Here is a 6,660-nt window from a genome sequence, read left to right as displayed (position 1 = left end):
TCACATGATGACGGCAGGCTGATTGTTCATTCAGTCGCACACAGCGGTGGGACGACTGAAGCGACAACACAGCTGACACTAGAGTTTGATAATTCATTAACGTACTCGAACGCACCTTGAACGTGATAAAGGATTCATAGCAGCGAAACACAAATACAACGATATGAAACGAGTAACAGGAAATTGCAGGTTTAATTCTTCTGATTAATTAAAGAGTTGTTGAAAAAGAGTTTTTTTTTGGGGGGGGGGGGGGGTTTCACAGTGGCCAATTTGTCTCAAATATAGAAAGTAATTCTTAACACTCACTCTTAATGAGAAAGACGTGTGTCCCTTTTTGAGGAGCAGGCTGCAAAGAGGTCAAATAGAAAGCCGCCCACAACTACAACAACTCTGAAGATGAGCTGAAAAGACTCTAAATATAATCCACACTCACAAAATTATATATATATATATATATATATATATATACATTAATCAAACAGAACTGATCAAGTAATTGTTTTTTGAAAAGATAGTAGATCAAGTATTGGTTTCCCTTGTTGCAAAGCTAATTAACCTCCTCCTACGATGGCTGTTTATTTCTTTTTTCTTTAATTCTTTATGAGTGCTTCAGATCCGACCCTCTTGGATTAAAGGAGTCATGGTGTTCTTTTATAGTGTGCAGCCTGTAAACATCAAGTACTGTTCTGTTGTTCGGTGTGTGTGTTTTTTGTTTTATTTGTTTTCATTTTTACAGTGGAAGGGGTGTTGATGGCACAGTCGACTAACAAAATGTCAGCGTGTGGAGATCTTTAGATTAAACGCGGCTGCACGAATGCGACTATTCTTCCTGCCTGACACCCTGAGGTGGAGGTGCGTGGAGCATTTAACTTGCAAAATTGTTTATATGTTTAAATAAAACAGAGGGAACTTTACCTGCAAATAATGAGATAGAGTGGTGCGACACTGTCTCCTACAAATACGTTTAACCAATCGAGTTACAGGAGTTTAGGCCACGTTCAGACTGATGTCAGCACAACTGAGCGTCCACAGCAGGGACGAGCAGAGACAAGAACTCTAAGACTGCCAAGACAATCCTTCTGGGTAGAAGTCCAGACTAGAAGTTGTGATTCGTATCTTCCCGCCGCTTCGAAATTGTGCCGCAAACAATCGCACTTTTTGTTTAGTTTTTATCGGACACCTCTGTTATTGACGAGGTCTTTGTCTTTAATTTATGTTTTATGTGGCAGAGCAGCAGCTTGGAAACGGCTTGGAAGTGACTGCTGGTTAACATGTAGTCTTAAAGCTGGGGTACGTAAAACATTTCACATTTCTTCTTATATTTCTTTAAATTCTGTTAACATCCCGAGAGCAATATGAATAATCTAAATCTGCTCTCTCTGACAGTCACATGGATATAAAAAGTGATTGGATGGTCTAACCTGTCTGTCAAACTGCCCTTGACCATGTTTCAGAGTCTAGCCAACCACTAAGCGGCAGGTGAGGGAGACAGGAAGTCGCACAGGAAGTGGACAGTGGACAGTGCAAGAAGCTGAACAACTGAAGGAACAGAAAGGCCTAAAAAGCGACGCAATGGTGGCTGTGTTTCTGTTATACAGGTAATTAACTTGTTTGTTTGTTTGTTTTTTTTGGGGGGGAGTTAGCTGCTTCAGCTGTTTAAACATATACCAACATATGTTTTATGTAAGCAAGGTTAGCTATGCTAGTAGACTGTGTGGCTAGCTTAATGTTCACACACGTAACGTTGTAGGCCTTGTATGTAATCTGTGTAGTCCGCTAATATCTCCAGGATCGCCTCCGACGGCTTTAACGTGCTACATTCCCGACATTATTTCATACTTGTTTCGTTGTCTGACAACAGAGACAGAGACGCGACGACGGCATGAATATGCTAATTACTGCGTTACATCAATTAGTCACGTTTAGCGGCTTTTCCAGCAGCTTTAGCTACTTTCCAGTGAAAGTGGTTGTTTACAGCGTTTACATTGACCATACATTGTCCATCCATAGACTAGGTCCTGACCTTGTCTTGTCTCAGATATTACTGGTCTCCTTTTAGCTGAACAAGGAATTATTTGTTTATTCCGTTTTCGAATCAGGAAATCCACATGAGGTTCCACACGCAATGTTGTGAAATGAAATTTACCTAAAACAAGATTTAAACAGCTTTTTATTAACTTTGGAGCCAATGATGCTGATAATTGTTACAGCCATCATTTGTGGAAGGAAATCTCATTATGAGTTTTTTTGTGTTATTATCTTTGCTCATCAGTAATCCCAAAAGTGTTGGGAGTGTGCACACGTTTGCCTGCAAACGAAATGTTCGATTGTTAGTTTATTAAACTGCAGCATTTCTGGGAAAATAAGTTCAAAGACCGGGCTGATCAGGGCCACACGCTTCTCTACCTGCTTCATACTGATACCGTGCCCCCTAAAGACAGCATTAATTAGACTGTGGCTGATGGCTTTTTGTTGTGCATCATGTCTTCTCTCATTTTTCCCGCCTCTTTAAAAACATGTTGTCTAATGGAAGAGAAAGCCGATTGATAAGCGTCTTAAATGTGTGAATAAAAAAGACGCTATTTTGGTTTTATTTGCTTTTAAACATGTTCGATAAACAAAACAAAAAAAAAAGAAATCGCTAGCTTATGTTTTTCTATGGCTTCTATGGACATGTGAACCTCGGAGGCGTGGACGGCGTCGCGGCGCTGTATGGAGAGTGTACGTGCCGCTGAAGGCCAGGGCCAGAGTGAAGGGCAGCTGCCAATGCTGGAACCTGTGTGACAGTTGTAAATGACTGGCCCGATCGGCTCCTTGTAGTAATTATCTAAATGGGCTCATTCAAAACCTCTTCATTGTGGAATCAGTTAATTAATTAGCTGTTTCACTGACAGGATAATGGTGAGAGCATGCTAAATAGATTAGTCTGGAACTTGATTTATCGTTGCAAGGCACCCCCCACCCAACTCTGTTTATCGCCACCTCTCACCCCCCCCTCCCTTCTCCCTCGCTCTCTCCCTGTGTTTTCCTCTTGTCTTTATAGCATCTATAACAGCCACCCACCTACTTGCTGAAACCCCCCCCCCCCCCCAACTCGATACAAAGCTGCCGAGCTGATAAGGCGGAGAAATTTGGAACCAACAATGTTGAGTTGAGAGGAAAAGTGATATCTGGCAGAGCAGGTGTTGAGTTCATCCACTATAATAGAACGAGCACAACAGAGAGAGAGAGACAGGTAAGATCACACGTGTGTCTCTGAAGCGTGTTTTGTTGAATTTACAGATCAAAATCACAAATGTTTATCTCGCTAATAGAAGGAACAATGTAAGAAACAAATGTTTAACTTCTACCTGTCTGATTACATTTTCATCTTATCGTGGTTTGTTTACGAACCGAGCTCCTCCGCTGAACGTGTGTCACAACACAGACCTGCTTCCTCAAAGTAAAGGGAAGTCAAGCCTGGATATATTTGTGTACAGAGAGATGTCAAGTTAATTCCTTTAATATGAAAAACAAAGTGGACTGCAGTCACATCTGCCTCTTAAACTAATCTTCAGGTTTCTTTATTCATGATGTGACATTTATATTTACTGTTATATTTTATCAATTTGAATGTTTTCTTTTTCTTCTCCTGCTCCTCTCACTCTCTGCGCGATGTGTTCAGGTGCTTCTATGATCGAATGCCCAGAGTGTGCTACATGATCATTTTTTTAATTAATCACACATTATTTTAAGAGCGGCGGAAAAAGGTACGAATCACAACATCCGGTTAGAAATCAGGTTAGAAACAAGGAGGCTGATCGGATTTCGATCAAAACCCAAATAATCAGTTTCTTGGAACTAGATTTCACGACAGGGACTTGAAATCAGAACTTCAGGCCTTTATCGTGTCAGTTGATATCGTGCTTTAGTACATGTACATGTAGATAGACAGAGAATAAGCTTCACTTCCGCCTTTTATTAAATTAAATTTGGAACTGTTCATCCATATCTCAAGTCTTATTCTCACCGTTTAATGTGTTTTATTTTTTATTTCACGTTTATGTTTCTTTTATGTATATATATATATATATATATATATTTTTTTTTTTATGTTTTATGTAAAGGATTTGAATGATTTTTTTTTTATTGAAAATCCTACTGCCACACAAAACAGTACAGTGTGGTTTCAGGTTGCAGTAGGTGACTGAAGCACTTGGTCGGGCTTAGGGAAAGACCGTGGTGACCACCCGGACCTCTGCCTCGCTACATAAAGGGCACACTACCTCCTGCTCATAAGTCCTGGAAGATTGGGCGGATAAGCTTGGAGCTTTCTTGGGGCAGTTTCCCACTTTGCCCCATTGGTAATCCCCCCCTGTCGACTGGACTGGGATATTATTTGGGTGCAAACACAGTGAAATAAAACTACTTTACTTTAACCTTTGTCCTTTTTTTCGGTATTTTAAGGACTGAAATCTCTTTTTCCTCTTCCCTTCCTGTAAATCATTACAGTATTTTTGATGACTCATCTTGAACTCCGACACATTTTTCCAATCCCGTGTAATTTTGGATGACTAGCTGACCCCACTCATCATTTAAAACTGCACCTGACCCGTTAGCTTGTGGGTTGCAGTCGCTGGCGGAGCAATATAATGGGACTCAGCAATCCACGGAGCAAGCTGTCAGCAGTATTTATCTGTTTCTTTGGTAGAAAGTAGCTCGAAGTTGGGTGAACCAACCCTTTTAATACCATTTTATTTCCCTCAAGCAATTAGGCACTCAACCTCCAGCTGCTTGACCACAGCAGCTCGCGAAGCCTATAGAGCGGTAATATATCATTTCACCGAAACTGTGTTGCTTGGATACAGCTTGGGCCCAAGTTTAATTCCTTCAAATGAAGACATTAGGAAATGCTGCAAAGAGGAAATAAACATAGACACATTTAAAATGTTTATACATCCAAACACTCAAAACATCTTTTGTCACTTCATTTTCTGCAAAAACTCTCACATGCAGCTTGAAAAGCGTCATTTGAATAATTTCTCATCACATAATGAGATCACATCAAGTGCTATGTATAATATATATATGTATGTATATATATATATATATATATATATATATATATATATACAGTATATTCTCCTGCATTGCCAGAGCTGTAGCTCAAGTGGATCAAGCACAATGACGAGTCATCCACTTAATAATAATAAAAATTATTTGCAACTTCAAGTGCTCAGCCCTCCCTGTTTTAGTCTTTACACTGCTCACACCTGCAAATGATACAGTAGGCTGACAGTGTGCGTTAGCCTCTGAATTGAACTAAAATGAAATGAATTTCATTGAACTCAACGTGCTTGATGGTCTGACACCGCATCAGAAATAATAAAAGATTAGTTGTTGGAGTGTAACTACATTTCAATACCTGTAAAGAGCAGAATAAACACGACCTGAACATATTTGTAGTCAAAACACTCAAATAAAAATCTCACATAGTTTACAGCAGAGAGAGAGAGAGACAGAGAAAAACAGGGCTATTTGTAATGTAAGGTAAAATCATACAGTTGAAGGCACTTGTGCTTTGAATGACACGTCGGGTCAACTCTTGGCCAACTCTCTGCAAAAAATAAAAAAAACAAAACCCTCTAAATTGGTCCTGCTAATGTTTTCACGTGCCGGTTGTGATAAGCACATAGAAGTAAAAACACCCACACATCAGATTAACACAAAGTCACATGAAGCAAATGACAAAAAATCAGATGACAAAATGTTCTTCAGTCAGGGGAAAAAAAGACAGACGTGGGGTGTTTTGGGGGTGGGGGGTGTGTGTGTGTGTGTGGGGGGGGGGGGGGGTAGGATTATTGAGACACAGAAAGAGTGTGTAGAGAAAAAGAAGAAGGTGTTATTGAGAGCACTGGAATCACTTGATTAATCAAGAAAGAGAGGCAGAGCTCTCTCCTGCCGATGTCCAATCAAAGCTGGAGCAGCTCTGGGCGCTGCACGGCGGGCCAAATCCTCTTGTTGCTCCACCAGGAGCATGAAAGCCAGGAGGGGAGTCTCCTTTTGTCCGCACAAAGGCAACCCTAACGCGCTTTCACTGCGACAAGGAATGGGAGGGCTGTTTTGGAGGTGGAAGGAGGAAGGAGGAGAGGGGAGGGGAGGAGGGGGGGGGGGGGGCTGAAAAACAGCCAACAAGAGGTGCGAATAAGATGCCCATTCATCTCCCGAGCTTTACACTAATTCCCCCGACCGTCTCCTTTTCTTTCCTTCGTCTGCTCCGCCACAAAACAACAAACAGCGAGAGGGAGTGAAAACACAAGGATCTAGGGGGCTTAGAGCAGACGTGTAATCCCTGCCACTTCTGACCCTCCATCGGTGTGTAAGTCCCTGACCTCCCCATTGAGGGGCTTGGATGTGTGACTAAAGGACGGGTGACCCTTCCGCACACACATTTGCACTCACACACACACCCTATTGCCCCCAATGCAGCCCCTCACTCACACACCCCACACTCCAAGCCTTTCAAAGAGCTGAGCTAAGGAATTCAGGCTTTGGAACACCTCCGCGGCGCTGAAAAGAGTGAGTCTGTGAGGAGTCTATAAGTAGGGCCAGGCCTGATCGTGTTTCTTTTCTCCACCATTTAATTCGTCTTTAGAGGCCATCTCGTTAACACGATCTTCC

At 41.6% G+C, this 6,660-nt stretch overlaps 1 long non-coding RNA gene across 1 annotated transcript; it reads left to right on the top strand.

Moving 5' to 3' along the window:
* Positions 1-479: 479 nt before the first annotated feature.
* Positions 480-4,691, top strand: LOC130186680 (uncharacterized). The gene is made up of 4 exons (XR_008830325.1): positions 480-1,290; positions 1,455-1,598; positions 3,044-3,235; positions 4,173-4,691. It is a non-coding gene; the product is annotated as an uncharacterized LOC130186680 (long non-coding RNA).
* Positions 4,692-6,660: the final 1,969 nt, after the last annotated feature.

This window comes from Seriola aureovittata, chromosome 18 (assembly GCF_021018895.1).
Source record: "Seriola aureovittata isolate HTS-2021-v1 ecotype China chromosome 18, ASM2101889v1, whole genome shotgun sequence".
NCBI lineage: Eukaryota > Metazoa > Chordata > Actinopteri > Carangiformes > Carangidae > Seriola > Seriola aureovittata.
The sequence above is the reverse complement of the archived record's forward strand: the minus strand, read 5'-3'. Positions and strand labels throughout refer to the sequence as shown.